Source organism: Drosophila suzukii, chromosome 3 (genome assembly GCF_043229965.1).
Source record: "Drosophila suzukii chromosome 3, CBGP_Dsuzu_IsoJpt1.0, whole genome shotgun sequence".
Lineage (NCBI taxonomy): Eukaryota > Metazoa > Arthropoda > Insecta > Diptera > Drosophilidae > Drosophila > Drosophila suzukii.
Genome location: NC_092082.1, coordinates 85,020,086 through 85,044,610, shown reverse-complemented (window position 1 = coordinate 85,044,610; position 24,525 = coordinate 85,020,086). Strand labels below are relative to the sequence as shown.

General features: G+C 40.0%; 1 protein-coding gene across 1 annotated transcript in view; it reads left to right on the top strand.

The window, feature by feature from the left end:
• Positions 1–24,525, top strand: part of RpS25 (ribosomal protein S25) — a 234,165-nt gene that overhangs the window by 165,601 nt on the left and 44,039 nt on the right. The gene's annotated exons all lie outside the window — the stretch shown is intronic.

Genomic DNA, 24,525 nt, shown 5'->3' with positions numbered 1-24,525 from the left:
GAGGCCCTGCTATCGTATCCATCAGATACTTAAACACAAAAGTTGGAGCTTTGGCACACGCACGGATTACCCATCTCTCTTTCTGCACATTTATCAGAGTGTGTGGCAATATATATTTTCATTTAAAATGCAGCCTGCGTACGCCAACGTCAAATTACAGACGACATTACATAAAATGCCCACAAAACCCCTCGCACACACGCACACACACACATCAGATCTCCGAGTCCTGTCAGTGTCGTTCTCCGCATCTGCAGCTGTGTGCGTGCCTCGTTAATTTAAAATTTTACCATTTTTAGTTTAAGCCGACAGGCAAAAAGTTGGGGGAAAACTTCAAACTGACAGCCAAACCGAATCGAGAAAGTCCTACAGGCAGCGGAAAAGCTTAAGGCCCTTTTTGTAGGCTTTTATTAATACAGCATTGGGTTTTCTCCAATTAAATAGCCACTTTTCAGTATAGTCCTTCTCCAAAGATCTACATAAAGAAGATTTATTTAAACTGACTCAGGCAGGCAATATTATTCATATAAGTATGTAAGAGTATCACCAATCCATATGTAGCTCATTTAAATCACAAATTTATTTCCTATTTATTTTTACTAATTAAAGCAGGAAAGAAAAAGGAACTACAATATTAAAATAAACCAAACAAAAGGACACCTTTATTATCACTGTAAAATACAAGGCAAAAAAGGTTTTAAGCAAAAAAGATTTCAAAGTAAAACCAACTTAAAAACCGTTTAGTTCAAGTTTTTAATAAAAATTAAGGAATTAAATCTTTATATTTGTTTCATTACTATATAAAACGTCTGTAAACTTTAAACAGCAAGGTATTATTCTCATGCATTATTGAAATTTTTCGGATGAATGTTTCCCATGTCAACAAAATGACTTCATCTTCTATATGTAGGGTACGCCCGGTCCCAATAGATATCCTGAAAAATGCCCCAAACGCACAAAGCACGCACACATACAGTACACACCACACACACACTGGCAAACAGCCAGGACGATAAAGGTTAGAGGGAAGGCACTTTGGCCGGAGAGTGGGCCTGGTCCCGATCCTGATCCTGGGAATGGCACTGGGACTGGGACAGATAGCCGCAGTGGAAAAAAGCGCCAACCCAAAAACCAGTTGAGTAAATTATGTACGCCAACAACAACAGGAAAGGCGGTAATGTAAGCCCACCACGCACACATGCCACTTCATACACATACATACATATACATATATGTGGGAAAAAAGGTCTATGTACAGTAAATTATATTATATGCGGCGATGTGTGCACTAAATAAGGTAATTTGCGTGTGAGGCCGCCCAGCGGCAACCTGAAACAGCAACAACAACTATGGCCAACAACGTCAACAACATCAGTGCGGCAACAACACAAATTCATTAAAATGAAAAATGAAATTCAACATTTTTGAAGTGTGATGGAAATTTGTTGTTTTTTGTTCGAGGGGCCACACAACCCCGGGGAACTTTGCCCCTCCAGCAGCTTAAATTTTTCCCCATTTTCACTCAAACGTCAAAAATGTGTATGCACCTGACGTTTTAGTTAATTTTCGGAAGCCAATAACAACGCCTTTCGATTCGCAGAATTTTAATTTCATCAAGAGCCATAAAATGTTTCGCCTAAAATTCCCAGAAATCTATCTGTATTTATAAAGAATTCCATGAAAATGTTATTATCTTCGTTTAAAAAATGTTTTTAATTTAAATTCATTTAAAACCGATTTTCCTACATTATAAACATGCAATAAAATCATCAGTACTTAGAAAACCATAATAAAGCTATTCATTAATTGAATTTGTAATCCTCTTAGTTTCAAGATAAGCTAAAATATTATCCTAAAGCTTACCAAAGATTACAAAATATTAAACTAATTTGCATATATTGTGTACCAATTTAAAGTCCATTTATATTCCTCCATCTTTCCCAAATATTGGCCCAAAATTAAATGACACTCCCCCGAAAAAGCAGCTGCTGAAATGTATGCAGTAATCATCGATTAAACGTCAATTAAACTGCAGACAAACAGCTGATTTTCGGCCTGCCATCAGATTCCAGCCAAAACGGACACTCCACACACTCCGTGACGTCATAATGTAAACATCATAAAAGTGTCAAAAAAACGAGTAAAAAAAGAACTTAAATTTCGCGGCTGCAAAAGTGGCACGCGCCAACAAAAAACAAATTGCAATTAAATAAAATAAAAATGAAAATATAAATGCGCTGCAAAAGAGAGCAGAAATAAAATTAAAAAACAAACGAAAATGGGAGGAAAAAAAGCAAATGAGGAGAATAAAAAAAGGACGACGACAACTCAAATGGCAACAATGACATTGACAATGTCAATGAACGGCCAAAAAAAAAGGCATAAAAAATCCAGCACATATGCGAAAAACAAACAGCCGAAAAAAGAGAAACCCAGGGGGTGGGATGGGTGGTTTTCCAGCGAGACACGTGCCGGAGAGCCTGAAAACGCAGTGCAACCGGCAATTATCATAAGCAGCAGATGCAACAGCCTTCCATACACACACACAGATACACACACACTTGCATATATATGTGTGTGAGTGCCAGCCGAAAAAAGAATAAACTAAAAATATCCTGGAGAGGAGAGACGAATGCCAGACTGCGGCTGGTCATTCATTTTTTTCACACCAGACGGCAAAAGGGGCGGGTTGAGGGGGCGGTTTGGGGGCTGGCGTTTAATTTAATGCCAATTACGTGTATGAGCCGCATTAACACACACACACCGAGACGCACACTGCTGCAGCCCACTCACACAGATACTTTCGCCGGGGCGAATTGGCCGAAAACAAAAAAATTAACCAAAAAATTCGTCGCCAGCTGAAAAGTATGCAACGGAAAATTCGAAAAGAGAAATGATGGCAATAAGGACTCGGAAATGGATAGTCCTTGATTGTTTTTCCACTTAAGTTTTCAGTTTATTGGTCAAGCGTGTGCTTAATTTAATATTAAATTTAAAAATAAATTAATGAATCATTTAAAACGGTATTAGTTTCTTTTACTTTTTAATAATAGATGGGTTTCCCTTGCGTTCTTCTTTAAGCTTTGAATTTAAACTTTTACTTTAATATTGTGGTATTTCTTTTAAGTGAAATATGTCAAATGAATAAATTAATTACTGATTTAAGCTTTGATTTTGATTTATTCATTTAATTAAATTAAATATTTCAATTGAATTAAATAATGACTGACTCTTTATCTTCTGTCATTAATTAAAAGCGCTTATTGTTTTTTTATTTATGGTAGTTTTACTGATAACTTGAAGTCTGAAAATAGTAACTATTTAAATAAGTCGCTTCCACCTGAAGCAGAAACGAAGTAACAGGCTGAAAACCCCACTACTGATTGAATAAATCCCAAAACCTCGATATCCCCAACAAATTATTAAGTGGTTTTCGCCAAACAATTGCAGTGCCAATTGGGTCCTTGGGCGTGGGAGTTAATTTCTGTTTTCCCGAGCACAGTTTATTGCACTTAATGAGTGTGGGAGGAGGCGGTGGGCGGTCACCGAGAGGGGGGGCGTGGTGTCTGCCGCTCGTCTGCCAGCTGTGATGATGCATGCGGAAACGCCAGACTCCGGTTACCCCGGGTGCACCACCACCACCACCCAAAAGTGACCCACCCATCGCTTACCGTACAATGGGAATGAGGAAAAGCGAGAAAAATGAGCGAGCATCGCACATACGCCCCGTATGCCGAGCAGGAGGAGGAGCAGATGGATGCACCCGCCGGCTGGCCAGTGTCCTCGTCCTTCACCCAGAATTATTTTTGCACTCATTTTTATTTTGCTGCTGCTGCTGTTGCTGTTGCTGCCCCACCGGCAACAATAATAACAACAGCAGCAATGCCACAACATGAGCAACGCCAGCCGCCGCCGCTCTTTACATAATATGCAATTTTTATTTGGGTTTCCCCCGAAAAAAAAAACACCCAAAAAACGGAAACGGAAAAGTAAAAAAAAAATGGAGTGGAACCGCCTGCATTACGCATGTGTCCGTGTGTGTGGGTCAGCTGAATGGGTGTGTGCGTATTCCATCAATGCACGCATTAATAAGCCGGACTGTCCTGGATCCTGGATCCTGTCCCGGATCTGGGCGCCGGGTGCCGATGCCGCATCGAAATGGAAAGTGCCGGGCAGCCAAAAAAAAAAAAAATGGAAACAAGCCGAAATGAGGGAAAGGCTGGGGCAGCCGAAAAATAAATATAATTGCAGGCCAAAAAAACAAAAAAGAAATGCAGTCGAGAGAGAGAAAGAGAAAGGCGAAATCGAATACACGGAGAGCCGTCGACATTAATCGACTCGAAATTGGTTTAATTCATATTTAAATGGACCGATGCTGAATCACGGGGGTCAGAAGCAACAGTTGCGTGCCGCTCGCTCGTTTGTGTTTTCCGTTCAATAATTCAATTAAGCTTTATTTATGGCAAATCAAAATTGACCGTTCAACTGTTGCCCTCGCCACGCGACTAATTCACACCACCCATTTTTGCTGTTCCATGGGTTTCATGACCCACTGCCATCAGGTGTCCTGCGTGGAAATTATTGTTCGCAATTGGCCAAATAATTGACCAGACAGGGTCAGCCCTTCGCTGCCACTCCGCGCCGCCTTATTTATGATTTACGATTTGAATATTACACTAATTGTTGCTCCATTGTCGAATGGAAAATGTTGGCTGTCATCTCTCTAATGTATTTTCGGTTTCTATTTCGTTTCAGGCCAGTTATTTTTGGAGGACTTACCTGGGGAATGGCAAGTGCTGCATATCAATAAAAGGACACGGAATTTCCAGGAATATCTTTACCTCATCCCCTAATTTAAATAACGTAGAAGTGAAACATTTGAATATATTTCATTAAATCAGTATTGTAGGTTCTTAACATTTTTAATAAATATAATGTCCATTTGGTCATAAATAAAACAGAATTTACCAACTAAAAAAAAACGATGTTATTTTAATCCGAAGATTACCCACATCAAATTAATCTTTCACTGTCCCGATTTAAAAATTTTAATTATAAAAGCCAAGATTTTTTATCTTAGCTCGTCCAAAGCCTAAGTAATTTACAATATAAAACTTTATAAATACTTGTTATTCATTAGTAATAAATTACTTTTAAAGGATTGGTGATGAATAACGATTTAAAATGATTTTTAAAGTAAAAGTTCTCACTCTTCTGTCCCTAATAATAATAATTCGTAGTACCAGGAGTACTTTAAAACTAGTTTAAGTTCTAGCTCAATTATAATTATATTTAATTTAATTTATGAAGCTAACAAACGTTGTTTACCACTAATATTATGCTACCCAAAAATGGCTTTAAGCCTGAATAAATAGCAGCATTTGCTTGCATATTATTTTCACTTCCTTCGCATATTATTTCATTAAGAGCGGTCCTTGTTTTCCTTCGCCTTTTCCGCCCTTCGGTTGCTGCGCAATTTTAATCAGCAAAAGGCATTCATCTTGTTCGCGAAACTAATTTTTTATCTTGCCAGCCAGGCAGTCTGGCAGGAGCCAGTGGGTGGGTAACTCCTGCCAGTGAGGTCCTGGCACGTCTTTCAGCCAACGAGACAAGGCAATGCTCTACGTCCTGGTTCTGGTCCCCAAAGAAAAGCAGGCAAAAAAAAATGAGGAGCTGGCAGGACGAACAGGATGCGGCACAAGTAAATGGTGGAAACTTTTAACGCCCTCGTCCTGGGCCCTGGATGCCGAGTCCTGGATGCCAGGATCCTGGGTCCTGCGGTGCCAGCTGCTGCAGCTGCTTCGCATTCGCATTTATTTAACTAACAGTAAAAAATTACTTTTGCCCAGGACGTTTCTCTCCCAGGGAATTGTCCAACGACCAACTATGTTGGCCAAAAGTGGCAGCAAAAATGGTAGTGGGGGTGTGGTCCCTGGCCAGGACATTCGTTATGCTTAAGCAGAAGAATACGAAACTGTACTTGACAGGGCCCACAACCAACCCTGCAGCTCTTGCTAAACTAATAGCAAAAAGGATCCCTTGGGTTTCTATATATACATATACGTATACGAATGGAGAAATATAAAAATAAATGAAAAAGCTGGAAAAAGTAATGGCCAACACGGCGCATGGAGACCATCGTCTTGGGGGGAGAGCAGGGATGTCTGTGTATCCTGTGTATCCTGCAAGTCCTGGCCCTTGCTCGGTTGGTCCTCAGCTCGGGGTTGTTTGCTGAATGCTCTCGGGGCGAAAGGAAAATGGCGTCGCCTTAATTTATTTTAAGTGGTTGATGGTTTTAACTTCGAGCCAAGGACCAAGGATGCTGGACAAAGGAGCAGAGCCCTTAAAGCCACTCGTTTTCCGGTTTTAGGAGGCGAACGAAGTGGAGTGGGCGCCCATATGTATATGTGGACCACAACAAAACCGAGGAAAAATCAACCCAAGCTGGGATGCATTGTGCCGTGTGTGTGTTGTCCTTTGTGCCCCAAAACCCGAGAGGCCAAACCCAAGCCCGGGCTTTGTCTTTTCTATAAACCATTATGCAAATAGCCTCAGTGGGTGCCCCATAAAGCCCCAAACTGCAAGAACAAGTCAAATTTATGGGCGACTTAACAATTTGCCGGACGAGGACGAAGACCCCAAACCCGGCAATACAAACTGCAGGGGAAAATCACGAGAAATTGCAAAAACGATTAAATATAGGCAGGCCAGGCAGGGGCAACAACAACCACATCCTGCAAACGAAAGCAAACGAATGCAAATTAAAATCTTCCCCTTAAGTCGACTGCTCCAGGATCCTGAATCCTCCTTCCCTTACCCTTTCCCTTCCTGCGCATCCTTGTCTGCACTCGATGGCGCCATAAAAAGTATGTGCTCGTTCACACAGACGTTCCACTTGCCAGGACCTCCCAATCCTCATGCATCGGGCATTTTATGCATAGGGGAGTCATTATATTGAATTGAACGTTAAAGCGCTGATAAAATGTGCAACAAAAGGACCAAAGGACGAAGGGGGCAAGGCGAGTAACGTAAACGAGTTGGAGTCCATTGACTCACCGCCTTGGTTGCATAACCCAGCCATCGGCCATCAGCCAGCCTCTTTCCCCCAGACTTTCGGCCATCATCGTCGTCATCATCATCGCCATCGTTTCTCTGGGCAGTCGAAAAGCCAGTAAAGCAATTGAGGCCTCAGACACTTAAAATGTAAGCCAAAGGCCGACCGTCTGCATCTGTGTCGGTGTGTGGAGTCTGTGGGTCTACACAGAGAAAAACCCTGAGCTAATAAAGAAAATTGCAATACATTTATGTCACATAGCTTGTTATTGGAGTCCAAGGTTTTCATCTTCATCTTAAAATACTTAGTTCAGATAAAATAAATATGATGGGAAATAATATTAATCATAATAAAATTTATATAGTATCGTCATATTGTCTTGTACATAGATTTTGATTTTGAGTATTAACATATAACGGCTTTATTACTTTAAATAAGTACAAGTTTCTTATAACTTTTTTATTTATTTTGTATTTTTCCAGTGGCTATGTGATTGTTGTCCCACGGAGTTCGTAGCTGTCAGCCATAAGATATTACCATAGACAGGACGAAGGAGCAGGAGGAGCAGGATACCCGTATAGCAGCAGCCACGATTGAGTTGCTAGGCTTGCCAGACACGAGACCAGACTTTGAGGGGGATGAGGAGGAAAAAGGACACTGGCTCAGGGAACTCAAAAGTAGGCTGTTTTGCATCAGGGTGTCTCAAAAATAAATTAAATTTTCTATTTACAACACTGCTGCCTGGGAAAACTATAAAAACTATGCATGAGATGCTGTCTTATTGGACCAGAAAAATGGGTTTCTTATTCCAAATAAACAACAAATATATAAATATTAAATGTTAATATAATAATTATATATAAGACACACATTTTTTTTAGTACATACATATAAAGTTTATAAATAATATACTAAGAAACGTTTTACACAAAATAATACCATTTTTGTAATGTTAATACTCTGCAAACACTTGAAATTATTAAATTAATTTTAGAAAAAACGATCTGAGTATAGGTAATACCGAACCGTTATCATTTAAAATGTTTTAAAAGTTTCCTTTTCTTATATGATTACTCCCTATTGGCTAAACCTTTTGAACCACCCTAACGATTCCAGATTGTTTCTTTCCCGCTCCAGTCGTATCGAAGTAACTGCCTACTTCCTCGATGTCCTCGAATGCCTTCCAGCGGGCCACAACGGCCCCTCGTCCTTCGTCCTTCATATCCTGTCAGGAGCTGACTTTTTCCTGTTGCCGCTGCTTCCTTCCTTCCTTCCTTTCTTCTGGCTCTTATCTTCGTTTAACTTTCTACCATGTTATGGCCCGTTATCTGTCTGCCCGTGTACGTGTACGTGTCCTTCGTGTCTGTGTTTTGGTCAGTGTATGTGTGCTCGTCCTCGTCTCTGTTTGCATTTTTGAGCAAATCAAGTGAAATTACATTTTTCTATGCGATGCTCTTAATGTTATTTGCATACGTATCCTGCAGGCTACAATATTTACAAATGAATGCAGTCCGGTGCCGGGCGTTCTGGTCCTAGGTCCTTGGTCCTTGGTGCTTGCTGCTTGGTCCTCGAGGGCTTGGTCCTTTCGAGAATCAGACAAGCGGCTGTTGAACCACCCCAACTATCCAACCGCCCAACCGAACTAACTACGTTTGCGAAAATTCTTTCATATCCTTTTCAACCATCGTTACGTGCCCTCAAAGTGCCATTTTGTCACTGGGTCCTTTTTCTGCTACTTCTCGTACTCCCATTCCACCAGCTGTCATTTGCATTTGCCATCCCCACCCCCCTGACTGGCATTAATATTTGTTTTCGTTTGATAATTTTCTTTTGCTGCCTTTTATACTTTTAAGTGCACGTCCTGCCATTTCCAGGACCCTTAGTTTTACCCCCCCAAAACCCCTTCACCGATTTTCCCAGTTAGTTTCTATCTGCGTCTCTGTCGCTCGCCTCCTTGCCTTCGCCTCGTCTTATTGGACTGCAGAGAGTAAGTGGCAGCAGCCAAGTGAAAAGGACGACAAGGACGATGGAGAAGGGGAGGGCAAAAACAACACAAAAAAAACCATGCCACATTTAAATGTGCTCCGCCCCTTTTCTATTTAAAAAATGCAAAGCATTTGCTTGGCTTTGCTCTGCTTCACTTCTACTTGTTCTCCTTGCAAAGGTCCTTTTCACCTCTTCGTCCTGGCTTCGTCCTGCTGCTGGCTCTTTCTTTTAATTTATTTTATATCGCTGCCTCCTTTTCCTGCGCCACGGCGAATGCGAAGTCCAAACCGAATGCCATTGAAAAAAAGGTGGAGAGGAAGGACTTGGCTTGAGGTCGCCTTGACTCTCCTTCACCAATAAGATTCTCGCTAGGTAACAGCTAAAAAAGGATATCGTGGAATGGTTGGGTTATGTGAGCGGAAACGGATAGGTCAGACAGACGCTGAGTACTTTTAATTAATTGTTGCTAAGCAATTTTATCTTAAACAAAATGGTTTCACATGTAAGGAATCTATTTTAATTATCTGTTTTATAAGAAACAATTGATTTTTTTTAATATTCTTATACAACAAATCTATTAAAAATATGTTTAGTTTATGAAAAATTATTTTTATTCTTCTTCTTCTACTTATTCCTTTTCTTTAGTAATGTTTAAGACTTACTTCTTGTTTTCTTAAAATTTTACAGGAATTATTTTAAGCTTCATAACTAAATATTTTAGACTATATTATCATAATTTATCATTTATAATAGTTAAAACATTGTAACAGAATATCTACCACTTACCATATTATTAATTAATTCTTAGCTAACTAGTTCTTAAATTATTACCATTAAAATAAAAGCAATTTATCAAAGAAACTAATTACATTTTGTGTTTGTATTTCTTTAAGAGAGAGAGTCATATTCTCTCATTTACGGATAATTTACTTATCCGGAAAAAGCGCCATATGGTGGTTGAAAGCCAAACCTTTTCAGATTTATCCGAAGTACGAAGGGGTTGCAGTTGCTTCTGAAACCAAACAACAGAGGGCGGCACTATAAAAACCAAAGAGAGGAAAAGATAAAAAATGTTAAGTTGGTGGGAAATATTATTATTATTATTAAAAATAAATAGTAAGTCCGATAAAAAGATTCTGAATCTTACTTATTTATTTAATGGTGGGGATAAGAAAAATAAAAATGAAAAAACACTTGACCCTAGAGTATTTCGAAATTTAACTAGGATACAAAGCTCTTCCATTTTGTATACTATCTACGACTATAGCTATCTTCATATAACTTTCCTAATTCATTTTGATATTATTTGAACTTAGATCAAATTGGGAATTAAAACGAGGGATTTGCTTAGCAACGAATTTATTTTTGTATCTATAAACAGACTCGTGACACGAAAGATAAGATACCTCCGACCAACCGCCCGTTAAAACCACCCTTAGATTTCCAGCGCCGACAATCCTTTGACCCTTCCGAGTCCGGCCGCTGACCAGTTTCAGGCAAAGAAAATCATGAGAAAATCTGAGAAATCTGCGCAGCATCTTCGGGGGCTTTTACCCTTTTTTTCCCGATGCTGAACTTGCAGTTGGGCCAAAGGTTAGTGATCATCAGGACCAGTCCTGGTCGGTCCAGCGGTGGCAGGACCTGTTTCCCCGGCAGTTGCAAGAGGCTGAGCCTGGGAAACTTCCCGGATGAGGACCGGGATGTGCTGGTCCAAAGTCTCGACAGGAACAACTCGTAGACCAATTAAATGGAATGCCAACAAAGAATGTTTTTTTCTCGTCTCACTCGTTTTACTTTGGCGCTATAAATAAATGCATGCATTGCCTCCTCACTGGCCCCATTCAATTGCTTTCCATCTCTTTTGTCCTTTTCGATGCTGTCTCTCCAGCTGGTGGAAAGTTTTTGGCCAGCCAGCAGGCCCAACTTCTGCAGAAAATATTCTAATGAGCTACAAAGTTCCACCTCCCGAATAAATCTGGGGGTCGACAGAGACATGGCCGAGCTTCCTGCCGGGACTAAGACTGCTTCCGCTGGAAAATCAAATGAAATTTCAAGTGGATTTTGGTATTCAGGCTGAAATGTAGAATTTTGGAAAATTAACCAATTTATGGTTGAAAAAAAGAACGATTTGATCATCATCAGGCCATAGAATTTTGCAGGCCTAATCTTCCATTTTAGAAATCAAAAACTTCACATCTCAAACTTTAAACAATATGCATAATTGTTATGTAAGGATATTGCATATAAATAAAGAGAGTAAAATATAATTTAAAAATAATAGTTTAAGAAAAGATATAAAATAATGTTCTTTAATATAGAATCTATATATTTGCAATAAAATTATAAGATTATCTCTACTTTCTTTTTTGTTTCATACCCCTATCAATTTTTTGAAAGTGGTCGATATCTGGACTCAAATTTCCGCAGCAGGAAAAGACAAGTTGGCCGCAATTAGCCATTAATATTAAAATAAGTTGCACGACTCGAGCCAGAACTAAAGCAGCATCAGCAGCTCACGTGTCTTCGCTCGAGGACCTCGTTCCTTTGGCCATTACAGGACACCAGGCGACGCGACTAATTAGTTTTGGGGCTCCGCTCCGTATAGCCCCATACCATCCCATTACCATTCCTATACCATCGTAGTCCCAGTCAAAGTTTGTTATGCAAAATACGGCGCGTATCTGGGCAAGCAAATGAAGCTCATTCAGCCACTCTTTGAATATCCTGCAAGGATGTGGCCAAGGCAGCGCTGGAGATGATGGCCAATTGCCAGCCAGGAATATTTGATAAGTTGCAGCAGCAGGACCAGTGCATAAAGTATCATATTTAATATTTATGGCTGTCCCACCGCCCCGCGATCCCCTCGTCCTGTTCGTCCTTTGGCAGGAAGGCGTTTGCCTAACTGCAAAATTTGTTGAGAGCCCTGACCACTAATATCGAACTCGGCGCCAGCCAAGCCAATAAATCGAGCTGGCAAACCCGAAACGACCCTCCAACCTGAACTAACTTCACACTGGAAAAATGTTTGAGGTTATAAGATGGATGGAAAAATAATAAGAAAATAAATAAGCAAATGTTTAACTTAACAACCCAAAAATAAATATTCATATTTTATTTCCATTCATAAATTTATTAATTTAAAAATGTATGTGTACATTTGATTTTTATATGTCCTTGTAAAGTTTCCAAAAATTGTTGTCCCCTTTTTTCCCAGTTCACTATCCCAAAATGAACCACTAGCCGTTGTTGCTTGGTGGCTTGGCTGGTAATTATAATTCGCCCAACTCGTGAGCAAAATAAATTAAGAAAAGCAAAGTTCTGCATCAGAGTTTTGGCCAGGACTCTGTTTTGTTTTGGTCCACCCGAGGCGAGCGGCATGCTCCACTTTTATGCAATTTGCCTGTGGGGGGGGCCAAAATTCTTGCCTTAGGTGCAGCCAACACCAAGGAGGCTGAAAACGGGAAAAAGCCATGTCCTGGAAATTGCATTTTCGCCAGCCAGCAAATAAAATTGCAACAAGGACGAGAGCGTCGAAACTTTTATTGAACTTGTGAGTTGAAAATTCGAGCTGCTCCTGCAAGTCCTCTTGATCCCCAAACCATCCTCAATTTTTGCCAAGGCAGAACATTTTTCCATGCTGGTAAAAGTTAACTATGAAAACCAAAGGAAGTTAACTGTTGAAATTAGTAAAAATGCAGAAAAGTTGATGAATTTTCTGGGGGACATGGAGCGGATTTGTTGGGCGCTAGGATTTTGAATAACAAGATCTTTTAGAAATAGGTAGCTTGACTTGTTGGGCGCTAGGATTTTGAATAACAAGATCTTTTAGAAATAGGTAGCTTGACTATCATATCATATCATATTTCAAACATTCATCACCCATTTGTGTTGTAAATGTAGGAAAAAATAATATTATCTATGAATAAATTACTTATTTCTGTAATTAATAAGTTAAGAGCTAGTAACTGATATAAAAACTCATTTTCTTTTAACATAAATATTAAAATAATATTTTTTTTTCCATATTTTATCTTTTAGATCTGCAGAATATTCCGAGAATTCGCTCCTGCTCCAAACTGGCCACAAAATGCTGCCGGGCATGGGTGGAATGGGTGATGGGTTTGAGTTCTGAAACTGTAGAGAAGCTGGCCAAGGCGAGGCACCCCATTGACATTTTGGCCAAACTTGATGTTGATGTTGAAAATTTTCATCAAGTTGCATAAAAATAACAACGAAAAACAAAATGTTCCATCTTGCTGCTTTTTTTGTTCTTGTTGTTGCAAACAAACTGTGAGGAAAACTCATCTAAAATGCATAAAATTTGAGTTGATGAACTGGTCGAGGAGAGTGGAGCTGCAGAGGAGGAGCTGTGGAGGCGATGGAGCAATCAACGGCAGGCTGCTGCCAACGGAAAGAAGGAGGCAGCTTCCGATGACTTATGGCCAGGACATGCCAGGATGTGCAGGATGTGGGGCCAAAGTTATTGGCTAATGCGAGGCTGCCAATTGAGGCGAAACGGAGGAAGGACTGGCACAAATTTGTGAATAATTCAGAAATCAATTTCAAATGGGCCGCCCACTTCAGACAAAAGCGATGAACAAGAATCACTGGCTACGTCGGACAAAAGAGTAAGGATAAGATGGAGATGGAGATGGAGATGGGCAAATGGAACTGGAGATGTCCAGACAATGGCCAAGAATGGCAAACAATTGAACCGAACATGGCAGCTACATGGCAGCCCAACAAGAAGCAGTTAGATTCAGAATCCAGAGCAGCTCCGAGCCGTTGGCTTTATAAATAAATAAAAGCGTTGGAAATAAATGCAAAAGGATCTGGCTGACAGGCAGAAGGACATGTGCATATATTTGAACAATGCAGCAGCAGCAGAGACAGCAGAGGCAGCCATGAAAGGAAAGAAACAAGAAATCAGGAGCAAGAAATAAGGATGCACAAGGACCGAGGCGTGCGAAGGACATCATCCAGCAGACACACACACACAGCCAGGAGGAGTGATGCTGTCTGGCCATAAGTAAATACACTCTCGCACACCGAGCTGAATTTCTTGTTTTATTTCGGCATTTTATTGTCGGCAAATTCCCGCCCAGCCCCAGATCCTTTTTCTCCTTTGCACAAGACGTAGCCAAGGGCAATGACAACGACAAAATAAACCTATACCTATACCTAAACCTCAACCAAGATGCAGACTGGAGACTACAGACTGCAGACTTCCACCTTCCTTCCGAAAAGCCCCGGCTTTTCCAGGCAAACTTCGTTGTGTTGCCAAATTAAAGTTTTCAATTAAAATTTGGCCATTGTTGTCATTTGGTTGCCTGCCCTCCTCAATCTTCCCAGCTTCTTGTTGTCATAGGATAGAGATAAAGCCGAAAAATGCCAAATGGGGAGTGAGTTGAGCCAGAGGGCTGACCATCTATGTATTGTATCTACGAGCCAGCGAGGGCAATCAAGAATAAGTTCAAAACTTCCGAAATCTGATTTGATTACTGACACTTCACTGCACAAAAATCGCCAAAAGAAATGCGTTTTTCCATGTTAAAAAGGAAAAAAAACATCTGTCCATGATATTTAATATTTATTTCAAACACTACAATCCCACATATTAGTCTTTGTTCTGTAAACTTTACCATCATTTTTAAATATAAAATAAATATTAACATCAAAGCCGATTGTCACAATTTTATTTGTTTGTAGTGGTACATGTTAATCTTATTATTTTTTGTGCTTAGTAACTATAAAAATTACAGTATTTTTTTAGAAACAATAGTGTTTGTAGTATAATATTTATAGATTGGGGAGAGAAATAATCAGAATTTACAATGGGTCCTTTTTTGTACTAGCATAACTACAACAAATTTGAATTTGTGAAATCCCATCAGTTATATATATGAACAAGGTTTATTGAACATGTAGTTTTTAGACTATACAGAACGTTCTCTATTTAAACCTCGTTTCGGGTAACTATCTAAACCACTTTTTTCTGTGTAACGTACATCTAACTGGCAGGATCTGTCTATCTCGGCTGATTAGTCAGCGAATCCCACGCACAAAAGCGCGTCATTAATATCCATAAACACCGGGACGACTTTGCCCCAGATGGATAACGTTAAATCAGAGGGACAAAGGCTGCATTAGCCTCGTTTGACGGGTTGGCATTTCGTTAATTAGCGGCTCATTCATCAATTTTAATAAAATTTCATATATACCCAACGAGTCACAACCGCAACAGGCAAGCAAAATGGGGGCCAAAAAAGATTCCATATACGAACGGGTTGTATAGCATAGTTCTTTTCAGTTGAACAAGCTGGTCACTGGTAGGTAGGTGGATAGGCCTTTGGGGATGGGGTTCGGGGGTTTCCAGAGCAGTGGGAGCAGCTATGATAACATTCATTGCCTGTAAATTTCCCAAAAGGCATGTAACAAACTTTGGGGCGCTGCTCAAACTATCCTCAAAGAGGGAGGTTTGGGCTTAAAAACACGCATGGGCAAACATAAGATGTGTGGGGGCGAGGATGTGTATATATTCAAGGGTCGGGTGTATTTCTGTACAAAGGATTATTTCGTCTCGACCAAACATGCAATTAATTATAAGCTTAAGGCCTTGGGTCCCGTCCCTTTACGGCTCGCTTGCTGTTGTTGCTCCTGTTGTGGCACTTCCACATGGGGCTTGAAAACTTGAAAGATAATAACCTTAGCTTACAGCCAGACTGAAACAAGGACATTCTGCCTGCGGGGTGAGGGAGAGAGAGAGAAATGGAGAGAAAGTAATGGGAAAGAGTGGGGGAACTACAACTATTATTTATTCCCAAAAGTTTAAGGCAACATCATTATCTTTTATGCACAACAGCATATCCTCCTGACAATGTCCGGAAAGGATGTGCCCTTCCAACCCTTTTATCGGACCGGGTTCCTTCAAGAAAACGTTCCAGGGGTTTGGTGTATATACTCTTTCATTAAAACCCACTAGCACACGCCCGCACAAAAGTTGCTGCGGCCATATTCCTGGCCAACAACCCCCAAACTATATCCTTTTCGGGATTTTCTATGTTTAGTTTCACAAAAACTTTTCAACACCATCAGCTCAAGACATAAAAACTTATCGCCTGCCAGCCTACCCACCCTATAAGGATTTTTCTCCCACACCCAACTCGAGTTTGCGTAGAATCCAACCCCCAATTTGATAAATTTACGAAACGAAAAGCTCTTGGAGCCGGGCATTGTGGTTGTCCCTTGAATATTGGTTATGGTAACCGAATAACATAACTTATTCTGGGATCAAGGAATGAGGCAAAGAACCCTCAAATATCTTGGCAGACGTCACTATTACTTGAGGGTTGGAATATCTGATTATAAGAATATTAAAATGTATAGAATACAATATTATTTCTTTCATTAAAAAATTCTGTAAAACCACAAGCCTTTTATAATAATAAATTTCAGTCCAATCAAATTGTAATAACAAGTAGAGACTTAAGTCACTGGGCCATAAATTAATTAACTAAAAATATATAATATTTTAGTTTATTATATTCTTTATATAAAATATATTTTCGAAATAAAACTACAATTGTTTAGATACAGAAACGTCCAGAAACCCATATGATATCTTGGGTTATGCAGCATCTTCAAGTTTCAACCCCTTCTGCGATCTTCTCTACTAGCCGGTCAGAGGTCAATCTGGCCAAGATTTTCTCACACTGTTTTGGGCAGCTTTTCAACTCTTTTCTCCGACAACCGGACAGGCTGGTTTTAGGACCCTATCGAGCAGAATCCTTCCTTCTGTGGGAACGGATGCTGTCCAGTTGTGGAATCACCTTCGTGTGGGAAAGAGCATCTTCGAGGAGAGCACTCCCAGTATAGTAGTTCAGTGCCGAGATCCAAGACAAGCTGTGAGTAATGGCAGGGTCAAACCTTATCTAATAGTTGGGGCCCAAAAAGGATGGCCCAAATGGAGGAGGCATTCGCACACCCACCAACACTTTGTGTTGCACAAGAACTATTCAAACTTTCGGTCATGGCATAATACCTCCAACAGTTGAACAATCCAACAATCCGGCAGTGGCCAGGACGAGGCACGTAGCAGGATTTAATGTCCCGCAGTGGTACTTGAGAAAAAGTAGTTGGCACATTTGGTAAATGGCCATGGGGATGGGGATACGGATAGGGATGGGCGAAAAGCGGTGGTGCTGCTAAGAACTTTTACTTTGCAGCTGAAAAGTAATGGGAGATCCTGAATGGGTCCTCGCCATCTCGCTCCATTCGCAAGAAACTTTTGCCAAAGCAAAAAGTTTGCTCAGCAAAAAGAACCTATGTATATCTATGTGTACATGCGAATCGTATATAATGTAATGCAATAAAACGAAAACACTTTTGGCCTAGGCACCCGCACCCACCCATCCCGCATCTCCAAAACTCAACTCAACCCATACCAAAACCAAAAACTCAAACGGAGGGCCTTGGCAAGAAAACTTTCTCGTGCAGAGGGAGGCAAAATTTAATAGAAAATGTTCTTGTTGGAATTTTCATTTATAAATATTCCAGGGGCGGAGAAAACGGGGGGGGGGGGGAGACAGCAGGACGAGACTCCAACTATTTGCAGTAGCAAATTCCAAGAAGTTTTAGCCAAGCTTCGACGGCAGAAGTGGGGGGAATGGGAGAAAGTGGAGAAATGGGCCAGGAAGAAGGCAAAGGATGGAAGTCGCATCTAGCATGGCTTCTAAATACATTCATGTACATAACATTTTGTCGACTGCTTTTTTGTGACTCTTTGCTTATGATTTATCGCAACCATCAAGAAGATGCCCCCAGCTTCGATTTTGCCTAAGTGGAAGGCCAAAATGGGAGGACACTGCGAAAAATATCTTGCAGATAGCTGCCATAAAAGATTCTTGGTAATTTTAATTAGGTAAACAACTTATTTTATTATCTTTTGACAATTGCTCTTTAAGTCAAACCGAGATATAAACAAGTTCGGTAGAAGTAATACCCATAACCATAAGAATAAAATATTACTCGAAAATACTATAAAGAATAGATATTGATTAAAGATGTCTAGCAATAGCATCGAAAATATATAAGATTTATATTGATTTTATAAATTTATTTATGCTTATTTTCAAAGGATCTCCCGTCCGTGAACTATTAAAAAATATATAAGATCATCTCAATCCTTTTTTTAATATTTATTAATTCCTTTTAAGTGGTTATATTAAGCTGATGCTTCCACAAGTATTTTCCCAAGTATTAAGAGGGAATTCCAGATTTAAATAAAACATTTTCAGCAAAAGGTATGATATCTTAGCATCGAAGAAACCTACAAGTTATGGTTTTCTCTCAAAAAAACCAAGCATTTATTGTAATCCCTTAGCTGTTTAATTTACTTAATAATTTGTTTTAGTTTTCTTATCAAGTTCACAAGTATTTCCCGCAGTGTTTAGTGGGGCGATTAGGTGGGATACACGCAATTTGCATGCTGTTCATGGGGGAACTGGTGGGTGGTTTTGGGCGCACATACTCCACGGCCGAGTGCTTTTCATGTTCCACTTTTGATGTTCGACCGCACGCATTACGGATCTGCCTTGGACGGAGCAACTATTTCGGCATCTCGTCCGCCTTGTGCCGAAACTTTCCCCTCGTCAAAGTCAGCTTAATTAATGAACGGCCTCCAACCCAACAATTTTTGGGGATAGAGGGTGGTGCAAAAATCAATATTCAAATGCGGAATCCTTCCTTTTTCAGTACCCTTCGTGGCGACATCAATTAGAGCACGTCATCTTGGCCGCCTCCGTAACTTTGGACCAACAATGAGGGTATAGTACAGTACACACCCATGCTAAAAAACACACAGAAGAAAAGGCGTGGCATGGTCGAGGGGTGTGAGGGTGTGAGAGAACTGGTTTTCTGGGTTCAATTTTCTGTTGCGAAAACTCACCCCCGAAATGTAGGAAGATGCTGCCGGCTGAAACCCTCCGCCCCTTCTCGATTCTAATAAGAAAGCAGCGCCATTTTGAATTTGAGAACAACCCCCGGTTCTGTAGGAGGAGAATAACCGAATAAGTAACGTAAGCGTGCTTCTTATTTATGACATTTTTATGCTAATGGAATTCATTCTCCTCTGTGTGCCTGTGTTTGTGTGTATGTGTGAGACCCGCAGGGATTAAGGCCTCTGATAAGAAAATACGGCGAATCCTTAATATACTCGTTCGGTCGAATGTGTGTGTGAGTGGTGATTGCTGCAGATGGCGGCAAAATAACGGACATTTTATGGCGGGTATTAAAAGATCCATTAAGGAATATGGAGCAGTAGGGAAATACAATCAAGAAAATAATTATATGAATTATACATTAGTATTTCACATATAGAGAGAAATTACCTTGGGGAAGCGTATAATTACAATAATTGTCCTTTGCCCTTGAAAAAAATTCCTTAAGTTTATTTAAAAAACTTCAATGAATATTTCATTATAGTACTTACACGTTGAAGATGATAAATAAAGGGAAAACTCTTTTATTCAATGAATATTTCATTGTACTTACTTACACATGAAAGCTTAAAAAAATAATGCCAAAACTCCCTTCTTGTCTTTAAATATCTCAAAGGGCAGTCTTTTTATTATTCCTTAATATTTTTTAAGCTTTAAAGTCTTGCCCTTTTCCCCATTCCTTCATTAATATTTTTATTAGTCGAAAGGGCAAAATTCAGCTGTCTAAGCAAAACAAATCCCAACTCAACAGCGTAGGAGGGACAGAGCCATTAGGCACTTGTGTCTTTATGGCGCTGATAAACTCTTTTGTAGGAGGAATACTTGCAGCTGACATAATTATAAAAGGAAACAAATGTGTCACACACGGACACACACTCGCCGGAAAAAAACCACATACACTTGCCGAGGGACTCTCGCAGGACCCACAGATACAGCAACAGCAACAGAAACAGGACCAAAAGCAGAGACACATATCTGAAGGGTCCAAGCTGAAACAAAAGGATTCTTCTTTGGCATACAAAATCGTTAATGATAAAAATACAAAAATGGGTAACACACATGTTTAATGCCAAATGTGGCAGCCATACCAAAATTCTTTCACATTCACAGCTTGGCCAGAGGACGAAAAAGGACACGAACACAGACATACACAAGGGACAAATATAAGCAAAGTTAGAAGGACGGATTTCAAGTAGGAAAATATCCTGCCTTTGGGATATTAGCTAGTGTTAATACTTGTATGCCTTATTAATATAAATTCACTTATAAATTAAATAGATTTACAACTGAACTTACTTTTTTCCGTTTTAAGTATAAATGTTTTTAATAAAATATACATATATTATATAAATCAAAGGTATACATATTTATACCACAACTTTAAGGCTTCTTTCCTCCAGAACATTCTTGCCTACATTTGGTTTCCTAAAAGGATCCTGGATATCCCAACCACAACCCAGCCACGCCCCCAGTTAAAGGCTGACTCGATCTCCAGGCCAGACACAACCGGAAGCCATTTCCTTCGCCCAGGCTAAATCAGCCAAAAATTCCCAATTAATTTGCACATCAATTTTCAGGCGTAAATAGAAACTGGCAACGCCTCAAACCCTTTTTCCAGACGAAATTGCATTTTGAAGCATCAATAATGGCATAAAAATTGATTACATTTGCTGGGGACAGCAGCCAGAAGCCCAGTAGTTATAGTTGAGATGCAAAACTGTTGGCTGGTCAGGAAATGGGCTAGAAGGAGCTCCGGCTTAACCCATTCCAGCCCACTGGTCCCAAGCTTTCCTCCCTGTGTTTTCTTGCACTAACACCAACTATTAAGGGGGGAGGAAATATCCTTGAGGCCCAAGCATGTCCAAGTATTTGTGTATCTGTGGATGAAAATGGGTCTCACACACAAGCACTGAAAAAAAGGATGTTCAAGTATAAAAACATGTTAAAAAATTCTAAAACTAATTTAATAGGAATTCCCAATATAATATTGCTGAAAAAGTATATGTTTTAAAAATATTCAGTCTACATTTATCCTATTATTTATTTAGGAACAACAAATGTTAAAAAATACCAAAGTGTGATTTGTATTTAAAATAATATATATTTAACTAGTATTTAAATTATTAGTTAACTAGATTTTTATATGCATTTCCAAAATAAATCCTTTCTAGTTCCTTAGTTTTTTGTCTGTAGAACCACTCTGGAGATAGTTGCCATAGAACAGGCAACATCATTTAAACTTGCACTGATGAGGGTGAATACAAAATACGAAACACAAAGTAAAAAAATGTTTCCGTTTCTTGTTGTCCTGTTTTGATGACTCTCTCTCTGTCTGCCTGTGGGTGTATGAGTAAAACTACATATATATGTGTGTCTCGGCCAACTAATAAATATGAACGAAATGAAACTGCCCAAAAATTTCCACACAATCACACATTATGCACACCCTCGCACTCACATGCACACATTAGCCATATAGTTTTGCCTGTTGGCTTTCAAGTTGACTGCAAAATCCGCAAAAGAACGCCACACGCACACACCCACATAAATGCCCCCTCCTAAGAGTCTCTCTATGTGTGTGTGTGTGCGCATGCCAACTTTCGCTTCATAAGTGGTTGCCTCACATGTCCCTGCTAGAGTGTTTGTGTCTGTGTGTGTGGGTGCTGAAAAATGAACCCATCATGGCCGAAAAACTACAGCCGGAAATTCGGTTAGCAAGTGTTGGCTCCCTGTTCCCAGTGTGGGTGTCCTGTATGTGTGTGTTTAATGAGTGTCCTTGTTCTCATACCCTTCTGATAGAAGATTGCGCTGCGATCAACACCTTCCTATGCATTTTAATAGGGGTTTAATGCACCTACAAAGGATGCAATACCATCCATGCCCAAAACTATAGCTTAGAAAATTGGGTCCTTCAATTCCCCCATTGATATTAATAGAATATTCAGTACTCATCGGTTCCAGAAATCAAAAACGAATAAATAAATGTGTTATTAACAGAAAATCAAACTCATTTATCAGACAGGTCGTTAATATATTTTTTAAGTCATTAAAAACCTCAAATAAATTAGAAAATAGTGACCCTAAAAAATAAATAAATTTAGTTAATTAAAAGAGAAATGGAATGGATACATTTTTAGGAATTGGACATTGGAGTTATTAAAACAAAATAACTTAGAAGTTAAGTGACTAAAATTATTTTAAATTTAAGATAATGCTTTAGAACATAGAAAACATGTAGTTTTTATTGTCTGTTCCTATGCCTAAAAATCGACTAATAGGTGTATTAGTGATTAACTAAGCCTATTGCCAAAGTATTTCGATTCATCTACCAAAAAGAGTATCCCATCTTTCCTTGTCCGCAGTTTAACTTGTTTCATTCTGTATTTTTTTCTTTAAGTCAAATTATGGTAACATAAATGTGGGTGGCCGGCAGGACAACAACATGGAGAAGGATAAGGATGAACAGGAAAAAAATGGTTGGCCAACCAAAAATGAGGGTCGTCGGAGATAGGAACTTGTGCGAGTATTTTTAGGCGCCTTTTTGATCCAAACAATGCCAGCCGACTCGACTCGACAGCACCCCCTCCCCATTTTGACCCCCCCTCCCATTTTGACCCCTTCTTCTTAAAGGCCAGCATTTTCTCTGGAAAAGCCTTTTGCTGAATTTATTTTTCCCATATCTGTACGTGTGGGTTATTTTGGAGTAGCAGAGTGTGTGTGTGTGCGGCGTTTGTGTGTATCTTTTGCTGACTTTTCAGGCACTCAGACACTCGGCCAGAATACACACGGTCAGGACACTTTCACAGGATAAACTGGCACGCACAATCCTCCTTGGCTAGGACCTCCTTTGTGTAGGCCCTGTCTTTGTCTGTGTGTGCGGTGGTGGTGCTGTTGTTGTTGTCCTTCTTGTGCCCGTTGTCCTTAGCAGGCGGCATTCAGCCCCATCCTTGGCCGCATCCCCAAATCCATTTTCTCTCTTTCGGTTTTTACTTGTATTTTATATGAAAACTTTACAACACACAAATTTGCATATATAGAAGACCCCTCGTCGCTGTGTGTTAGTGTGTGTGTGAGAGTTTGTGTTAGTGTTTGTGTGAGCGAGGAAAATGTATGCAAATTTCAAGTGTTTCCTCTTCGTTATGAACCCAACTTCAATGCAAAATTAACAGAAATATGTAAATTTTCTTTTCGTCCAGGCCTCCTCTTTTCCACATTTTCGGTTGCCAAAAGGACCCGAGCCTAACGGCACCATCTAAAGTTTTGGGCGTTTTGTACACAACTGTACTGCCAAGTTTTGGGGAAGAAAATGTGTGGTATTAAACTTTTGAGGCTTCAAAATAGTATTGATTTATCCTGGACATCCAAAGCAAATTAGATTCCAAGGAAATCTGATGTAAATAAGTTGATAACAAAGTTTTTCTTAACGATCTTAAGGTCCTTAAATGATTATTCACATATCGTCAATTTTGCGTATATTAAAAGTCAATCAATTTGATTAAATATTTAGTCATACCTATTTTTCACGAATTTCCTGTTCAGGAAGGTGTAATTTATGTTAAGGAAGTTGGACTGTATGTATTTCCTGCATTCAATTTGCACACAGGGCGTATCATTAACGACTGCCAAACGGCTCATTCACAATGGACGAGCACTAATGTCCCATTTCGGAATGCTCGCTCACACTCGCAGACTTGCATGGATGTCGTGACCCCACCTCTAACCCAATGACCGGGACCAACCCAGGCCAAACAAGGGTTAACAGCAATTTAAATAATAAAAGTGCTCGGCTCTGGGATTCGGGGAAACGGAAAAAGTATAAAAAAAAAATCAGCGCAACCCTTAACTTGTTGCTATGCCCGAAAGATGGCATCCAAAATGAAACTAGCAAAGATGCGAATAAAAAAATAACGGACGAAAAGGAGCAAGGATTCACCGCCGGCTGGCGGCCAAAGGAAAAGGTTGACCCACAAGCGGAAAGCTGTGATGGATTACGGACTTCAAAAAGGGGGGCAGCGGCCCACTCAAATGGATTACATGGGGAAATCTGGGTTAGAAGAGCCCTTGGCTTATACCCGCTATAGACCTGTGCAGGCCATAAATTTAAAGCTGACAAATTTCGCTGGCTCAAGAAACTTGTTTTTGAGGTCCTCAAACCGAAAAGGAACTGAGTGTGGAAAAACAAGTTCAAATGGGTAATTTTTCCCATCATCAGGGCCAGACAATTGCAGTTCAAATGGTCAAGGATACGCGAGGATGTTTCCTAAAAACCCTCGGACCCTGGACCCTCGGAACCAGTTTGGTCCAGCGGCTGCTGCAGCTTTTTTTTACCCGCCAGGTGTGCCAACTGATGATGCTGTAGATTTCGATCCCTATATCCCTATAGCTAGAGGTATAACCACCCCGCGATACCAGACCCAGACCCACCACCAAAGGGAAACGCGAGCGTTTTCCGATCTTTTGAGCATTGCTTTTTCTACAATAAACTTG